This window comes from Gorilla gorilla, chromosome 17, assembly GCF_029281585.2.
Source record: "Gorilla gorilla gorilla isolate KB3781 chromosome 17, NHGRI_mGorGor1-v2.1_pri, whole genome shotgun sequence".
In the NCBI taxonomy this organism is placed as follows: domain Eukaryota; kingdom Metazoa; phylum Chordata; class Mammalia; order Primates; family Hominidae; genus Gorilla; species Gorilla gorilla.
The window spans coordinates 57,829,715-57,850,475 of NC_073241.2; positions in this window are offsets into that span (position 1 = coordinate 57,829,715).

A 20,761-nucleotide genomic window follows, 5' to 3' on the forward strand; every position below is an offset into this window, starting at 1 on the left:
TCCTAGTCTGGTCACTTACCATTGCTGATGGAAATCTTTCCAATGTAGCCTATTGTCAATGAACTACAGAATTCTCAAATCTCAAACTACTTTTCTAGGCTTTATTATTCCACTCTGTTGCCATTTTCAATGTTCAGCTATACTGAAGTTCCATTTCCATTCTACATACATGTTGTCTTCTTTTCTTTACTCACAATCCACTGCCTATGTGAATTTTTCCCTTCCTGCCTATTATCTTCTTTTGAAAGCTCACCCTTGTTCAAGGTGTGACAGGTGCTGCCACTTCTTCAGGCAGCATCCTAATCTAACCAGCCGGGGTTACGCTCTCTCTTCCAAGCTTGCTCCCACAGCACATTCGGTTGCATAGGATTTCTGCACAGGAATCATGAGTAAGATCCTCAGTGGTAGGCAAGTTTCAGTTTATAAATGACTCATGTTCCATTGTGTGGAATGATAAAAAGATAGTATGAGTGTGCCTAAGCATCATCTGTGTGTCATAGTTCATATAAACAGTGCATCCTTTCACTCTTGCAATCAGGGCGTGAATTCAGTCATTTGACTAGTACCATCACAGGGTGAAATAATGAGCCCACATGAGGGCATAATACGTCAAGTGGGTGAAGATTCCATTGTGGAGTTTTTCACTTGTATCATCTTTATGTAAGGCTGATAATGCTTGCTTAAAAAAAAATTCTATTGTGCATTTTGCTTCAATATCACTCGTATCTTTTTTATCCTTAAAGTGCTTAAAGACGGCATCAAAATCATATAATAAGCAATAATAACTGAGGGTTTGCTATATGCCAGTCACTGTGCGAGGTACTTTATGTGCATTATACATATGTAAGTAATCCTCATTACAGCCATATTATTTAGGTACCATTATTAACCCAAATTTTCCAGTGAGGAAACTGAGTCTGAAAGAGATTTATTGTTTCCCAAGGGTTAATATCCACTAATTATCAGAAACACGCTGGCTAATTCCAAAACTCGAATATTACCTACCACGTTATTCTGCTATAATGTTCATAAAATTTGATTAAATTATTTTAAGGCCATGAAAATCAAATTGTGAGAGAATTTATTGTATCATTTTAGCAGAGACATTTTACAATAAATGTGTTACATTAATGGTTGCTAAGTTTGTTGAATTGCATGGATTCCTTATGCCATGTTTATAGTTAAAATTCCTTAGACCATAATTGATTCATGTCTAAAGTCACAAACTATTTATTGTCCAAATTATATAAAAATTGGTTAAACTCAAATTGTGATTTATTGGCTCCTTCCATAAATGGAATCAGGAAGTTTTGACAAATCTATATCTGTCAGTCTGTAAGACATTTCCATTTATGTCTCAGGTAAATTGAGTAAGCTGTATTGATTGATGGTATATGGTTTTTAAATATAAGACCACAGACTATAACATCTAAGTGATATGGCAAGTATTTCAGAAAAAAAAACTGAACAAAATATATTCTTACTTCACACCATTATAAAGCCAAATTAAAATAATATTAGAGGAATCGCAAATAGGGAAATGCCCCAAATTTTAGCTTTATCTCATAATAACATGCCTTTTCTGAGATTTTCTAGACCTTTAATATTACCAAACTTATTTGCCTGAATAGTTGGTATATGTGTATTTATATTAGTTCTTAAAATAATCCAACAATCATGTACACAATTGATTAGTGTCATTAGAGTCTATTTTATAAAACTGTGATTACTCCATTTAAAAATAGGTATTTGATACTCAGCTCATGGAGCACCATTAAACAATTTTATGCTAATATTGTGTAAATGTGTGACTGAAATTTCTGCAGCACTCACTAATTTTTTATTGTCTATTAAAAATTCTAATGAACCACTTAATTGGGTATACATATTTTAAGTTTAAAAGGAAAATATTATGGCATACTTTGAGGAAATTCTATTCTTCTACATTAGATTATGTAAGTATTTTATAATAACTGTCTAGGTAAGCTACTTTAAAGCTGTTTAAATTGAACTAGCTCAAGTCAATTGCACCATACATTTAAATTACAGAATTTACAAACTTTTTGCTATAACTAGATTAAAAGGAGGTTAATGCTTCCGTACAATTTCTAACCTGGCAACAATTTTAATAGTAAGATCCACTAGGTCACATAAGTCATTTCACTGTACAAATGTTCTTTTACTTACGATGGGGTTGAGTCCTGATAAACCTATTGTAAGTAAAATATAATTTGAAAACTCATTTAATACCTCAATAACGCATCTTATGGTCAAAAAATCAAAAGTCAATCCATTGTTTGTTAGGAACTGTCTATCCTTGGAAAGACAAGGAGTAACCTGCTTTCAATCTTGAATATTTACACGCCTATCTATGGCTAGTTATTTTCAGGTTTACCAGAAACATAGTTTGGCTACAATACAGACTGGAAATAATTAACATAAAATAAAATAAACAACTTTTAATGTTAAAAATATTATGAAATTTGGAAAAATGCTCCAAAATAATTTTTCTTTCTAACTAATCATATTATCTTCTTTTCTCACTAGCTATCACTCATTGCCAACTATGGATAGAATTTATATCTAAAATCAGTTCTCATGGGCAGAAATTGTATCAAAATTAGGAGTAGCAAATAATGAAACTTTACATGCAAAATGGCCTACTACCCCACCATTCTTTTCATTCTTTGAACTCTCAAATCCTATCCTAGGAAAATCAGGATCAATAGGATTTGATGTGCTCCTGATAAAAGGTTTCTTGCGCAGGTAATGGGGATCCAGGACAGAAATATGAATATAATTTATAATTAAGGATTATCTAATCATTTACATGATCAGAATAAACTATGTTTTGCTAACTCAAATGCACTTGCACTGAAATGAAAATACTCATTTATTGGTTCAGTCTAACCTTATTTCTCTGAAATAAGAATACTGGCGTGTCATTCATATGCGCATTTTACTCTAAATTATCACCATCAATAAACCAGGCTATTGGGTGCTCAATAAATATTTGGTAAGTTAATATTTAAAATAAGACCTTTTCTCCCAGGAAGATAAACAGGGCATCTTTTTTTTTTTTTGCTCAAAATTTCATTCAGTCCTATCAGCAAAATAAATTATAAAATTTTAGGTAAAGCAATTTTCTCTCCACGAAGCAATTTTCTCTCTATCAGTCTGTTCCAACTCACACTTGGTCTTACAACTAGAAAAAGGGCCATTGTGGTAGCAGAAATAGTAACTTGACTAAAGAAAGGAGGTCTGCCCATTTTAATTTCATACTGAGAACTGTATTGTTAAACAGAATTACAAAAGTATTTTGAAAACGTCTCTTAAATATTACAAGCTACAGTTGTTGTAATTACATAAGGCACAAGTCCTGCAAACTCAACTCATATTTTTACATTTAACATCTTAAGAATATTGACTAAAAATAGATTTTTGAAAAAAATCATTGATGATGGAGATTGAGTGCACGTCGAGTACACTGTAGTTATTCTTCTCAAAATGCTACTTTCTACTAGCACCAAAATAATGAGGTGATATAAAATCCTTGCTGCATCTGATTGGTACAATTTATTTGGCTTAGAAGCATCAGAGTATAGTGCTCTGGAATTTGTAACTAGGTAGAAGCAATTTTATCTTTATACTTAAAACCACTAAAAGTCTTACTCCACAAGATTATGTGCTTATGGCAGCTCATGTAGTTGTTTCCCACCAACTTTTCCCCATGCTTTGCTATCCATTGATAACCATTGTTTGTGTCCTTGAAACAGTTATTTCATTAGAAATTGCAAAGTGATGCTTTTCTAATTCTATTATTTATACTTAATTTATTCTCTTGAAATATTCTACATCAAAGAAGTTTCTTTCTACTAGAGCTATTCTGCTAGCCTAAAATATTCATTCTAGAAGGCCAAAATAAATGCTTGTAACTATTCCTTTTGTGGTAGATTTTCACAGTATGGGTTGGTGCCTGTAGTAATCTCCAACTGAATTGTTCCCTTCCCTTAACTACTCATCCCCCAAATCCCTCTTTCTTTTTTACTAATGAATTTACAACTTTTATAATATATTTATATGATGTTTTAATCAATTTCAATCATTATTTTCTTCAATGTTCTAAGTCTCTCGATTTAGATCAGTGTAAGCTCTTTGTGATGACTCTCATTCTTTTGAAATGGCTCCATTAATCTTTGGTATCATTCTTGTTTTCAGAAACAAAAAGATGGCCCAAGCTCGCCTTATGTGTGTGTGTGTGTGTGTGTGTGTGTGTGTATGCATGTAGGTGTTTATAACTAGATTTTTATACTATAAAAGAATTCACTCATTTAATTTTGAGTTATTATGATGACTGAAGAGTCAAGATTTTTCTTAGTTGATTGAATAGATGACAATTCTCCACTTATGGTAAATCACTGGAGTGCAGGGCATAAAAGGGGGTGGTGTCTTGAATTGGAGAAGATTAATTTTAAGACACAATATGAAACTTCCAGTTTCCATTCTAAGAGCTTGAAAGTCATCACTCATCCTCACAACAAGAAAAAAGCTGAACAAGCCAAAATGACTTTAAAAAACTGTCAGAGAATTAAAGTCACAGGACCAACAACATCCTCAAACATTAGAAAAACAAGTGAATTATATACAAATATGATTGCCAGAAGCAGAAGTCATTGGAATAGTTAAACCAAAACTTCAAGGAATTCTGGAGGGTGTGTATAGACTAGCTTGATAGTTACAATCTCCCGCAAATGCCTAATCTAGAGAGATTTCTGTACTTTCCTAGGATTTATCTCTAGGATAAAACCCACCAGATTTTCAGATGAAGAACAGGAAAAAACTCCATCCTATTTGGTCGGAGGGAAGAAAAAGTAAAATTTTCTGAAAACATAGAGCATTGTTAACAACAAAGGCCAACTTTGCAATGCAAAGACTTCATCAGAATCCAATGATTTCCAGCATGCAGGAAGGTGTTAGTCTTCATGTCTCATCCAAGGGAGAGAAGAGGAATCTGAGATGCATTTCTGAAGCTCACAGCCCAGGGACACACATCCACCGAAAGACTGAGATCTAATCTCTCCATACACCTTATTGCCCCCATCAACAAGGCTTCTGTAAAATAAGAATGGATTACAGTTAAAAAACTAAAAGATTCTGATTCCATTTATAGAAGAAAAACCTAAAGAAAAACCCAAGATGGCAAAAGAGACAAAAGCAAGGATATTACAGAAACTGAAGCCTCTGACACATACAGATACAGTGAATAGCAAACACAGCCTGTCTTGTAGCCAGATAAATATAACACCACACACTAAAAAGCTTAGGTATTTCAGTTACTATTGGTCAATACAGTATGTCTAACTTTCAAAAACATTATAAGCATGATAAAAGGTAAGAAAAGCACAATCTAAAGAGACAAAGCAAGCAACAGAACTAGACCCAGACATGGCAGATATTTTGGAATTATCAGATTGGGAATTTAAGACAACTATGACTAATATGCTAAGGGCTTTAGCAGAAAAAGTGGACAAAGTCCAGGAATTGATGGTTAAAGTAGCCATAGAGATGGGAGCTCTAATAAGGAATAAAAAGGAGAAGCTGAAAATAAAAAGCACTAACAGACATAAAGAATGCCTTTGATGAGCTCATGAGCACACTGAATATAGCCAAGGAAAAAATTAATGAACTTGAAGTTAGGTCAATAAAAACTTCTCAAACTCAAATGCAAAAAAAAGAAATAAAAAAGAAGGGGGGAGAAAACCCTAGAATATCCAGGAAGTGTGAGACAATTACAAAAAGTACAACATATGTATAATGGGAATACCAGAAGATGCACACAAGAGAAAGGAGCAGAAAAAAATATTTAAATTATATGGCTAAGAGTTTTTTTAAATTAATGACAGAAACTAAACCAAAACCAAATTATTGAAAGAGGGCATAGGAGAAAACATTTTACCCATAGAAGAATAAGGATATTTATATCAGACTTTTTGATAGAAACCATAAAAGCAGAAGAGACTAGAGTCAAATATTTAACATATTGAAAGAAGAAATCTCCCAACCTAGAATTTTATATCCATTGAAATTATCCTTCAAAGTGAATAGAAATATAAAGACTTTCTCAGACCTTTCTCTCAAGACAGGTATACTAACAAGAAACGGCATACCTGTTTTGAGAGAAATTTTAAAATAAGTCTGAGAGAAGGGAAATAATATAGATCAGAGATTAGGACCCATATAAAGAAAGAGAGAGTGTCAGAGAAGGAATAAATGAAAGTAAAATAAAATCTTATTTTTATATGATCTAATAGAGAACTATTTTCTTACTCTTATCAGATCTAATAGATGGTTGTTTGTTCATAGCAGTAACATGAACAATGTGTTGGGTAATTATAGCATATGTATAAGTTAAATGAATGACAGCACTGTTATAAGGGATGCAATGGTGGAATTGGAATACTCTGCCATAAAAGTACCTGCACTACCTATGAAATGGTATGTCAAAGCAAATTTATATTAGTTACAAACGTACACTTCAAACTCTAGGGCAACCACTAAAAAGGCTAAGAAAAGATGTATAATTCATATGGTAAGAGGAGAGAAAAGGGAATCATATAAAATGCTCGATTATACTCAGAGAAGGCAGAAAATGAAAAAACAGATGCCACGTTAGCACTTAATAAAAAGAAAGCTGAAGTACATGTATTAAATTCACACAAAATCAACTACAGAGCAAGAAAAATTATCAGTGATGAAAGGAGGAATTTTTAATAATAAAAGTCTTAATTCTCCAAGAAGACATAACAATTCTTAACATGTATGCCCTTAACAACAGAACATCAAAATACATGAGGCTAAAACAAATAGAATGATAAGGAGAAGTAGATGAACCAACTATTATGTTTGGAGATTTCAACACTCCTCTGTCAGTATTGACAGATCCAGTAGACAGGAAATCAATAAAGACATTGTAATACTACACAGCATCCTCAGCTTCTTTAAAGTCATAAGATCTCAGAGACAGAATTAGCTGCATGTAAATGAAAGGGTAGTCCCTGGGTGGTAGTGTAACCCTCCTTTATTTGGATCACTCTCTCAGAAAGTGTCCCAACTGTCCCAGAGAACTGATGTCAACTGGTGTGTGTGTGTGTAGGTGTGTGTGGGTGTGGGTGTGTGTGTGTTTTTTGATAAATATAGAAACCGACTCCTCTGGTCTGAAATCTTGAGACTTACATCTGTCTTATCTGTGCTCCTTGCTCAGGAAACCCACCCATAGGCCTCCCAGATGTCAAAGGTCTGAAACTTACCAGATCACTGTATCCAGACAATGAGTTGCAAGACCCTTCATCCATCATAATTCCTGTTTACAAACTCCTCTTCCTCACCCTTCCTTAATTCCTGCTTTCCCACACATAGTTACATTTCTTCCCTGCTATATAAACCCCTAAGTTTAGTCAGTCAGAGAGATGGATTTGAGACTGACTTCCCTTTCTCCTTGGGTGCAGTACCTGAATAAATCCTTCTTCCCTAGCAATACTTGCTGTCTCAGTGATTGGCTTTCTGTGTGGCAAGCAGCAGAAGCTAAACTGAACCTCTGGTGTTTTGGTAACAGAACTAGATGAGAGAGGATCCCTGTAGAGGTGGGATTTATAATGCTCCACATTTAATTATCTCTTTTGTTGGACACTGAGAAAACAGTTTGAATAAATACATAGATTACTGAACATTACTTTCCCTTAATTTATCTTACCTATTTACTGTAGATTTAATGGAAAGAAATTGAGTATCTTCCTTTTTACTCTCCTTTTTTAAACTAACCTTGGTTTCTGTTTTTTGTTTGTTCTTAACGAAGTTATATTTGAAACAAATAGGCCCAATATACGTCAAGTAGAAGCAGACAGTCTCTAAATTTAGAAAATGTAAGTAATGTCTATAAACCCTAAATTTACCATCAACATGTGAGTCTTAGCCAAATGCAATCTACTGCAGCCTGTGTTTAAGTCCATATTTGAATTATTATTATTTTCAAAAATGTGTTTGCTCTAAATGTTTACCTCACAAGAATTGGTACATCAGTAAAGCCTAAACACTTAAACCACTACTCTAACCTCACTGCTGACTTATCTTTGCTAGGTAACTCTCATTAGCCTCTTATCTCACAGAATTAATGTTAGTAATTTTAATTAAAGCTGAATAAAGTTTATTGTTTTATTTGGCTATTTAAGCTTAATCTCTTAAAAGTATATTGTGAAGCAGGCTTTATATAAATGTTGACTGATAAAAACACAAAAGCAAAAATTAGGTAAGCATTATTCACATTTGAGTCCATCTAATTTTCAATTGCATGATATAAACTCAACTCAAAATTTCAAAAAATAAAAACAGTTTAGATGGTACAACTACACATCATTTTTGATTTTGTGAATCCCTATATAAACACACAAACACACAAAATGCATAAAGACTACAGCCATTAGTGTTATCTTTTTAAAAAATTAGATAAATGTAATGGGTGAAGCTTTGGAATCATGGGTAATGATGTCAAAAAGATAGACAAATTGTTTGTAGGCTCCTTGATAAAATATGCTGACACAACTAGCTGTCAATGGATGACACTATAAGATTTGGAAGTACAGGGTTCATGTCTTCTCTATACTTTTTTCAACCATCTCTCTAAGATTTGCATAACAGTGTTCTATCTGGTGTCCTATACTGTGTGGTCATTCAGACACTAAATATTCTCACCCCCTGATCATCATAAATATTTGCTACTGGAGAAAAAGTTTATTATTTTGAACTGTTTGGACCTACAGCATTTATGACTGCAATAATAAGTCATAAGCTAGGTTTCAGGCAGAATGACTGAAAAATTTCAGCTGTTTTCACAATCAATTTCAGTAGCTAAGGTCAAAGCCATCATGAGGGACCTTGGACTGCTTGCTAAGGCAGGCAAAATAACTTATTTGACTACACAATAATCTGTGCATTCAGGTGAGGTCTCTAGGTCACAGTTCAAGCCTGGCTCTTCTCTTGACTGCTTAACCTAAAAGTATCTTATAATTTATATAGAATTTTATAATGTAAATATTATGACTTGCAATTGTATAACATGAATTTTTTAAATAAAACACCACTATCACTTAAAAAATATATGCATTCCAAAACAATGCTTAAGACTCACATGTAGAAGTGGATTCCTCAGAACTTGAATCAATATTTTGTATGGGGTGTCCTAATACTAGACCAAGAGGGGCAGGCAATGGCCTACACCTATAGTTGGGTCCCGGATGCTGCAGTGAGCAATGTGGGCAACAGGATCTCAGAGCGAGCCCAAAGAAACACATGACATGTACTGGGAGGTGAACACCCAACATCACATAGCTGGTGAGTGGCTTTCTGGGTTCAAAGTTCTGCTATGCAGTATCGCACAAATGAATAAATCTGGCTTCCAGTATGATTTATAGGATATCTCTGGCAGTGAAGAAACTGAGAGTATGAACTAACAGCATAGGGATTTTTGTCAAAAAGATGCTGAATAAAGAACTGTTCAGAAGGTAGATGAGAAAAGAAGATACTACACTGTATAGGGAAAACAGACACCTGCTGTATGAAAACGTACAAGTAGTAAAATAAATAACTGTTTATGTGTATTTCCCGGTAATATTATTTAAGGCATTCTTTTAAACACTTCACTGAAGAATCAAAATATAATCTTAGTTTTTCGTGATCCAAGGCTTTACCTTGAAACTCAAAATACACTTTCTTAATTCTTTTTTAGGTTCTCATATTTTATTTAGTACTTTGATTGCTAAATGTTTGCTATTTACATAATGTTATCTTAGTTAACTGCCAAATTCTGATTGATAAAATTACAGATAATTTTTCCTGACAGAGGATAGGATTATCCAGATGTGAAATCCATGAAGTAGCAAACAATAAGTTAAAAATATCAAATTGGAATAATTTTGTGCATTTGTATTTTTAATGGGTAGTCTCTCCTGTGTTTAAAATATTGGGCACTGAAGTCGGAGAGACTTTTGATTAAATACAGACAACTCACTGACTGACGTTGAGCCAGTTACTTCCATTCTCTTTGCATCAGTTTTTTCATTAATGCAACAGGGATTTAATAGTTTCTACCTTATTTCATGTTGGGAGTTAGAAATGAGATAATTTAGGTACATGGTATGTACTCAATATAATCTTAGCATGAAAACTGATCAGCAATTTTGAGATAGCTCTGTGTTCAAATTACATATATATAAAATTGTGTGCATTAAAATAATAATAAAGTTTTAGAGTTCTTTTAAAAAATTATTATTATTATTTAAAATGGGGTCTCACTCCGTCACCCAGGCTGGAGTGCAGTGGCGCAATCTGAGCTTACTGCAACCTCTGCCTCCCGGGCTCAAACAATCCACCCGCCTTAGCCTCCCAAATAGTTGAGACGACAGGCATGTGCCACCCCAGCTGGCTAATTTTTGTATTTTTTTTTGTAGAGACTGGGTTTCACCATGTTGCCCAGGCTGCTCTCAAACACCTGAACTCAGGTTACCCGCCCGCCTCAGCCTCCCAAAGTGCTGGGATTACAAGCGTGAGCCACTGCACCCGATCTTAAAAAGTTATAAAAGTTTAAACTTATATATATAGTTATATTAAGGTATAAAAAGTTATAAATAAATAACTTTTTAAGGTTATAAAAAGTTATAAATCAATAACTATTTAAGGTTATAAAAAGTTATAAATAAATAATTTTTTAACTTTATAAAAAGTTATAAATACCTTAATAACTTTTTAAGGTCGGGTGCAGTGGCTCACACCTGTAATCCCAGCAATTTGGGAGGCCGAGGTGGGAGGATAACCTGAGGTCAGGAGTTCAAGACCAGCCTTGCTGACATGGTGAAACCCCATCTTTACTGAAAACACCAAAATTAGCTGGGCATGATAGAAGGTGCCTGTAATCCCAGTTACCTGGGAGGCTGAGACAGGAGAATCGCTTGAACCCTGGAAGTGGAGGTTGCAGTGAGCCAAGATCACGTCACTGTACTCCAGCTTGGGCACAAGAGCGAGACTCCGTCTCAAAAAAAAAGTTATTTAAATATATCCTGTGTATGAAAAAATATAAACTCTAAAGGCAGAATTTAAGGAATAATAAAATGAACAACCATACATTGATAGACCATTGTAAGACGTAAACCATGTTCAGTGTCATAGAAGCCTGAATTCACTTACCTGAGGGAATTCTCTTTTATCCTCAAAAGTAGCTGCAAACCTGAACATTGTTCTATTCATTTCTTCACTTTTCCTTACAGTTTTATTACCTGTGTACACCTGCCTGACAATAAAACTTTGTCTTTTTTGAACCTACATGAATAAAATTACATTTTTCTCTGATATATACCTATCTGCTCAATATTACTGTTTAGAACTTCATTTGTGTGAATATGCATTGCTCCAGAGCACGTGATGGCAAAGTTTTTCTATGAAGGGTCAGATAGGACATATTTTAGGCTTTCTGGGCAATGTAGTCTCTGTCACAATTACTTATTACTGACTTCAGCACAAATGAAGAAATAGATAATACGTAAATGAATGGCTATGTTCCAATAAATCTTTATTTACAACAAATAGGTGGTGGACTCAATTTGGCCTCAAGCTTGTGTTGGCCCCTGTTCTAGATCATTTATTTTTCACTGTCATATAGAATTATTTCATATTAATATATTGCAGTTTATCTTTTTCACTGCATGGAATGATACGCTTACATTTCACTGGAGTCATGGAATGATATGCTTACATTTCACTGTAAGTAAATTACACTTAAATGTTTAAAGAAATAGATAAAAGTTTAAAAAAGGACATTTGCAATTAAAAAACCCTTTAAGAAAATATCATATTTTATTGAAAGATAGTAAAGAAAACCCAAAGAAGTTAAGAAATATTCAGATACTTGGATAGGAACACCCAATTTAGTCAAGTTTGTATTCTTCAAAAAATATTGGATTAATTCAGAGCAATTCCAGTACCAACTGGATTTTTTGTTTTCTGGGATTGTTGTTTTTGAGAAAACTAGACAAGCTGATTTTAGGATTTTTATGAAATAGCAAAAGTAGAGAACAGCCAAGGGACTTGTGGAAAAGAAGTGGGGGAGAGAGTATTCTACCAGATATTTAAACCTTTAACTAAGGTAGAATAGTTAGCAAGAGGTTTTGTTGAGCCTTTCCCAGTGTCTTTGGGTGTGTAGACACTTAAAATTTTTACAAAGTCTAATTTATTTAATAGTTTTTCTTATGGTTAGTGCTTTTGTGTTTCATTTAATTTTTCCTCACTTTCCTATCATCACAGCTGTGAAGATATTCTCCTGTTTTCTTCTAGTAGTTTTATAGTTTTCTCTCTTAAATACAAACCCTTCATTCATTTCAAACAAATATTTGTATATGGTGTTTGGTAGGGGTCAAATAAACATATACAATGATTCCTTTTGCATGTTTCTTGCAATAGTTGTTGAAAAGACTCACGTTTCCCCATCGAAATGCTTTGGCAACTTCATCAAAAATTAACTGACTATGTAATTGTGGGGCTATTTCTGGACTCTCATTCTACCCATTGATTACTTTTGTCTGTCTGTATACTACACTGCCTTGTTTATATAAGCTTGATAGTATGTTTCTTCTTATTAAATTTACTAAACAGTTGTTATTTTTATGTAGAAATGCAAAATTATTTTGTGTATTGATTTAGTACTCAGCATCATTGTTAATCTATCTTAATAATTCTAATTCATTTTCACTGGAATCTTTTGGGTTTCTATGTAGGTAATTTTATTGAATGACTATAATAATAATAATTTTGTTGCTTGCTTTCCAAATTGTGTATGCTGTAATTTTATTTTTCTTTTCTTGTTTTTGAAGCTAATAATTCTAGTAATGTCAGTAGTTTTGATGACAGTGGGCAGTCTTGATTCTGATTCTGAATATGTTGTTTTCAATATTTCACCAGAAGGACAGATATTTGCTACCAATGTCCTTTAGCAGAATAAAGATGTTTTCTTTAATTCCTACTGTAAGAGATTACATCATGAACAGATGTGCAGGATGTCAGCAATATGTGGGGGATGTTTCACTAAAAACTCTCTCTTCCATAAAAGCAATGAGATAACTGGAGACATTGTAAGAACCAACTTTTTCCGGACTTTGGAAATTAACCAAAGGCTTGCAGCAACCAAGTGAGCATTTTTTTTTTCAAGATAACTTGATAAAAATCGAGAGTTTTGTTGCATTTTAACATGCCTTAGTTCCATCTCCCACTTTCCACTACTCTGTGGTAGTCTTGAAAAATAACTGCTGTATAGTGTTGGGGCCCTTTCAAAGCTTCATTCCCAACCTTCCTTTCTTTCTTTCTTTCTTCCTTCCTTTCTTTCTTTCTTTCTTTCTTTCTTTCTTTCTTTTTCTTTCTTTCTTTCTTTCTCTTTCTTTCTTTCTTTTTTCTTTTTTTTTTGAGACAGAGTCTAGCTTTGTCACTCAGGCTGTAGTGCAGTGGCACGATCTCAGCTTGCTGCAAACTCCGTCTCCTGGGTTCAAGCAATTCTTCTACCTCAGCCTCCCAAGTAGCTGGGATTACAGGTGCCAGACACCAAGCCCAGCTAATTTTTGCATTTTTAGTAGAGATGTGGTTTCAACACACTGGCCAGGCTGGTCTATAACTCCTGACCTCACGTGATCTGCCCACCTCAGCCTCCCAAATTGCTGGGATTACAGGTGTAAGCCACTGTGCTGGCCAGAATTATTCTTTTACCAGTCAGGTGGTTACCTAGAAGACCCCATTTGCAAGACTATTCATATTTGATCTGACTCAAGCTTTTCCCCAGGAGACATTTGGTGAAAACAATTACAGGAAAGTGTTTAACTTCATGACTGCTTGAGGTGGTGGATAACGGTTGGGCAAAAATAGACAAATCAAAAAACTTGAGCAGAATAGTTGAAAACTGAAATATTCATATGGACTTTGAAAAGCTCCAACATATTTTTGAGTATCTAAAAGACTACACACACACATAAGGTTGTGTGCATGCATAAGGCTGTGCGCATGCTCAGGGCTGTGCATATGTACCCAAATGGCCAGAGAAGTCCCTACATTCTCACCTTCACTGACTTTGAGGCTCTGTGCGAGCAGGGAAGAGAAAGGTAATACAGAATTGTCAACTGCCTGGTTGAGTGTTAATTACATGCCCCAACAGATATACAGAACCCCTGGCAAAGACTGGGAGACTTTTTCATTCCAGGCGTTAGGACAATCTTTGTTAGCTTGCTATCGAACTAGCTAGGGGAAGATCTAAGTACCACACGTGACAAAACATATAGACATTACAAATTTAGTTCAGAAAAGTCACTGAACAAACAAAAACTATAATAAGCAATGACAACAGCAAACCCCAGAGTTGCCACATATAGGGTTTAAAATGTTCAGTATTCAGCAAAAATGTGAAACATGCAAAACAAGAAGAAAATATGACCCATACACAGAAAAATAGTCACTCAGTTGAAGCTGTCCCAAAGAAGCCCAGATATTGTACTTACAGATGTTGTCAGCTATTCTAAGTGTTTTCAAAGAGCTAATAAAACTATGTCTAAAGCAGGGTTCCCCAACCCTCGGCCCGGACTGGTACTGGTCCATGGCCTGTTAGAAACTGGGCTGCACAGCAGGAGGTGAGCAGTGGGTGAGCAAACATTGCCACCTGAGATCTACCTCCTGTCAGATCAGCAGTGACATTAGATTCCTATAGGAATGCAAACCCTATTGTGAACTACACATGAGAGGAATCTAGCTTGTGCATTATGAGAATCTAACTGATGCCTGATGATCTGAGGTACAACAGTTTCATCCTGAAAACCAGCCACATCCCTGCACCCACCAATAGAAAGATTGTCTACCATGAAACCGTTCCCTGGTGCCAAAAACGTTGGGGACCGCTGACCTAGAAGAGAGAAAGAGAACTCTTTCTCACCAAATAGACATCAATAAGAAAATAGACACCAAGTACATAGGAAACTACATATAAATTCTGCAGTTGAAAAGTAAAATAACTGAGATGAAAAATTCACCTGAGAGGCTCAAAAGTAGATATGAGTAGGTAGAAAAAAGAATCAGCAAATTTCTACAAAAATATGAAAACTGAAATTTAAAATATAGTAGCAAATACAACCACCTCAAATAAAATGAAATACTTAAATCTAAATCTAACAAAACGTGCAACATTATGCTTTCAAGCCACTCATGTTATATTGAATCAGTTTCTTGCAGGTAGAATGTTAGATCATTTTTCAAAAATCTACTTTGCCAATTTCTGATTTTTCATTGATGTGTTGAGACCACTGCAATCAAAGTAATTGTTAGTACATTAGGGCTTAAATATTATTATTTATTTAATAATATTAAATAGGGTCTAATAGTAAGGCCCTGCTATTATTGGTTTTCTGTTTTTCCTGTTTCTCTTTTCTTATTTCATGTGCTTGTTTAATTATTTTTAAAATTGGATTTTGATTTAATTAACTGTGATTTGGAGCATAGGATTTTGTATGGTTTTATTAGTGGTTGCTCTAAGTATTATAATTTACAAACGAAACATCACAATTTACTAAACTCAATATTTTACCACTTCATATGAAATATGAAAACCTTACTTCCATTTAGGTCTCTTTATCTGCTCCACTTTTAAAATATAATTGTTTCAAGTATTCCTCTATATACATTAAATGTTACATCAGGTAATAATTTTTGCTTCAACAATCAAATATTATTTAATAAATTCATGAGAATTATTTAATATATTTATCCCAATTTTACTAATTTTTTGTTTTTTTCTTTTCTGAAGTTTCAGTTCTGTTATCCTTTTCTTGAAGAACTTCCTTTTGCCTTACTTTAATGATAGATTTTATTATGGACACATTCTCTTAGCTTATCTTTATTTGAGAATATATTTAATTTTCCCTTCATTCTGGAAAGATAGTTTCACTAGGTATAGACTCTGCATTTGATAGTTTTATTTTTTCGTCCTCTTTCAGCACTTGAAATATCTTGTGCTGCTTTGGGGTCTCTATTTCAGATGAGCAATCTACTGTCATTCAAATTGGAGTCCTCCTGTAAGTACTAATATAGTCCCTCTGTATCTGTGGGTTCCATACCTAGGGATTCAACAAACTGCAGATTAAAAATATTTGAAAAAAATACAATAAAAATAATACAATAATACAAATTGAAAAATAACAGTATGACAGCAATTTGCACAGCATTTACATTGTATTAGATATTACAAGCAATCTAGAGAGGATTTAAAATATACGAGAGGATGTGCGTACGTTATGTATAATACCATGCCGTTTTTATAAGGGACGTGAGCATCCATGGGTCCTGGAACTAATCCCCCATGGAAATTGGTACACTGTTTCTTTCTAACATATTTTAGATATTTTCTGTCTTTAGTGTTCAAAGCTTTAAATATGATGTGTCTTGACACAGAGTCTTTGTATTTATCCTTTTTGGGTTTTACTTAGCATCTGAATCTACAGGTTTATACTTTTCATTAAATCTGGAAAATTTTTAGTCATTATTTATTCAAACATTTTTCTCAGTCTCAAACTCTTTCTCCTTTCCTTCTGTACTTCAATGATATGCATGTTAGATCTTTTGTTATTGTCCCACAGGTAACTGAGAGTTCGTTCATTTTTTACTCTATTTCTCTACTATGAAGTTTGGATAATCTCTGTCATTCTATCTTTAAGCTCACTGATTCTTTTATCTACCATATTTTTGCTGCTATTATGTCCATCTATTAATGCTTTTTAAAAATTTAGTTATTATAGTTTTCAGTTCTATAAATTTGTCTTAGTCTTTAAAGAAATTCTATTTTTTGCTGAGACTTTCTATTATTTTTCATTTCTTTCAATGTGTTTTAAATTGCTTGTTGGAAAATTTTTATGATAGCTGCTATAAAATCCTTGTCAGATAATTCCAACATCTGAATTATCTCATTGTTGGTGTCTATTGATTTTCTTTTCTCACACCAGTTATTTTCCTGGTTCTTAGTGTAATAATTGACCTGCCATTGTATCCTGGGCATTTTGTGCATTGCATTGTAAAAATTGGATCCCATTTATTTCCAAAATATTTTAGTTGTAAGAATGAAGACCTGAGAGGAATGGGCCTCTTCCATCTTGGCCAGCACCAACAGTAACATTTATTTATTAAATCAAAACCATTTTTGTGTGCTTTAAACAATCCTAATATAATCATGCTATATCAATACTTTTTATATTGCTAGATTTTATTTGCTAACTTTATGTAGGATTTTTATAACTGTCTTAATAATCAAGATTGCCTTGTTATTTTTCTTTATATATCCTGACTTGATTTTTACAACAGGGTTATCCCAGCCTCATAAAATTACTAGAAGAATATATGCTGATTCTATAAAATAATGTGAATGAGTTAAATGATATTCTCTTAGGATGTTTGGGAGGTTTAACCTGTAAAAGCAAATAAATGTGTATATAAACACAAACATTGTCAACAAAATACTAGCAAGCCAAATTCAAAATGATATGAAAAGTATTATCAGCATAATCAAGTGGGATTTACCTCAGTAATACAAGGCTGTTTTAAGATTCAAAAACAATAGATATGTCATATTGATAGAATAGAAGAAAAAAATTACATGCCCATAAGAATTGATGCAGAAGAAGCATTTGATAAAATCCAATAATCTTTCACAGTAAAAACTCTCAACAAACTATAATAAGAACAAAAGAGAATTTCCTCAGCCTAACAAAGAACAACTAAGAAAAATTGACAGCCAACATCATAGTTAATAGTGAAAGACTAAAAGATTTTCACCTAAGGGCAGGGACAGAACAAGGATGGCCACTCCCACCACTTCAATTCAACTTTGTTGGAAGATTTAGCCAGGAAAATTAGGTAAGAAAATGAAACAAAATAAATAGGAAGGGAAGAAGCAGATGACACAAACATGTATATAGAAAAAAATCCACTAAAACTTTCTAAGAACTGATGCACAATTTTAGCAAGTTTTCAAGTTACATGATTAAGATATAAAAATCAACTGTATTTTTATAATTAATATGACTAATATTAACAGTGAGCAATTTGAAAAGGAAATTAAAAAATAAGTATGACAATTCCATTTAAAATAGCATCAAAAATAATAAAATACTTAAGAATAAGCCTACCAAAAGAAATGTATGACACTTACAATGAAAATTACAAAACAGTGCTAAAAGGAATTAAAGAAAATCTAAATAAATTGAAAAGCATCCTTTGTGCATGTATCAGAAGATGGCAATACTTCCTAACTTGAGCTATAGATTCTATAGATTCAATAAATTTCTATCAAAATTCCAGCCAGAGATTTTTGAAAAATTGATTCTAAATTTCGTGTAAAAATGAAAGAGACCCAGATTAGTCAAAATAATCTTGAAAAAAGAAGAGCACATTTGGAGAACTCACCATTCTCAATTTCAAAACTTATGACAAAGCTACGGTAATCAAGATGTGTGATAGTGGCATAAGTATAGCCATATAGGTCAATGAAATAGAAAAGGTATAGAATTTTCCTCTTATACTTATGGACTAATTGATTATTTAAAAGGTGACAAAAACTTAATGAGGAAAGGATAGTCTTCAGAAAAATGGTGCTGAGACTAATGGATATCCCTGTGCAAAAGAATGATGTTAAAACTCTTCCTCATTATATACTCAAAATATTTATTCAACATGGCTCATTGACTAAAAGTCTCTCCCATCAAGAAAAAAGATACAAAAATGACTAATAAACACATGAAAATATCTTCAATGTCATTAGTTCACTTTGTGAATATAATAAACACCCTTACATTATACACTTCATATGGTTAAATGTTATATGTGAATGTAAATATATCTCAATAAAAGTATTAAAAATGGGACCAGTAGACACAGATTATGAAATATCAATTCAATTCCTTAAATGGGTTTAGGACAATGAATAATTCTTTGAAATATATTTTTCTAAGTAATTATTCACTTTATATAGGGCTTTAACTTATAGAGATTAAATGTTCATAACATTTTATCAGCTTTAATGTGTCTTTAATTTGTTGTATCTCCATGTCCTCCTCTTTGACTTTTCTATATGTTTTGCCTACTCTCTTATTTTTGGTCAATCTTCTCAAATTTTCCTATTTTATTCATTTTTTCCCCAAGTGCTGACTTACAGTTCTGTTAGTCTTCTCTTTTATATTTTTTGTTTATATTTTATTTATTACTTAAACTATTTTCTTTGGTTTTATTATGTTATTTTCTTATATATTAATTGGGATGCTTGTCTCATTGATTTACAGCCTTTCTTCTTCCGTAATATAAGCTCGTGTGGCTACATGTTTCCTGTAAGGCTATACAATTCCTACTTTTTATAATATTACATATGAAGTGTATTAATACTCAGTTAGTTCTAATTATGTTTATTCAATTATGGATTGTTTTACTATTCCAGGAGTTATTAAATGAGTTTCTACACTTCTAACTTTATGGTTTTTAAGTAATAGCTTCATTGTTTAGGCTTAAGTCAATTGCATTTTAGTCAGAGAATATGATTGATATGATAACAAACCTTTAGAATTTGGATTTCTTAAAATATAGCCAAGTTTTGTAATACATAATGTTTGCTTGAGAGGAATGTGTATTCTATTATTGTTGAGTGTAGGTTTTATATAAATATCTTCAGACCAACCTTTTAAAATTTTCCACGTTCTTTAGAACCATGTGCTGGGTCAGTGACTTTGAGAGCTACATTTTAATATCTGTGAGACTTAAATTGTCAATTCCTCCATTTGGTTCTGTCAAATTTTTCCTTTATATATATCAAGACTATGTGAATAACCACGTGACCGTCTTCATGGGCATACAATTTGTACAGTCACACAGGACCCCATGCTTAGCAGGACCCATGATTGCTTTAATATTCTGCAATAGCCATCTTGAAATTCTTAGAAGATTTTTAACGTAGGTGCCCCACATTTTCATTTTGCACTACACCCTGAAAATTATGCTTTTGGTCCTGTATGTTTATAATTTTCTTGGTTCTGTTACATTTTTGCTTCACATATTTCCAGACTATATATGAGGGGATAAATTTGGCTACTGCTTGCAATCTTCCAAGTATCTCAATACTCAATATCCAACTGCTGTTTGATCTCATAAGACATTCAGCACTATGATCCCTTCATTTTCTTCAGTCTATTGGCTCCTTATTGGGCATTAACTTTCCCTACATTGTCTGAATTCTGTTTGGTCTCCTGAGCTGTTCTACTTAAAGATCTATGTTCCTTGATAGACCTGTATTTCTGGGTGCATCCTTCCAGAAAAACCTACGAGGAGGCAAGCATGACTTGTTTTTAATTGTATCCTTAATTGCTCTAACAACATCTAACACCTAGTGGCCATTTAACAGATATTTAGTACATTAATGGTGATTGTTATTGATCACATTCTCCTTGAGGTTTCTGCAGATTTCCATAACACTACTTTTGCCATATTCTTTAGGTTTAGGATTATCTTTATCTTTTTTCACTGGCATTATCTTCTCAGTATACACATTAAATTTTAGGACTCCATGAGATTTTATTCTTGGTTCTCTTATTTTAAATTCTTCTTTCTCTCACCGATCATTCCCATGCATTTACTTATTGCTTATAATTCACTATATCCATTT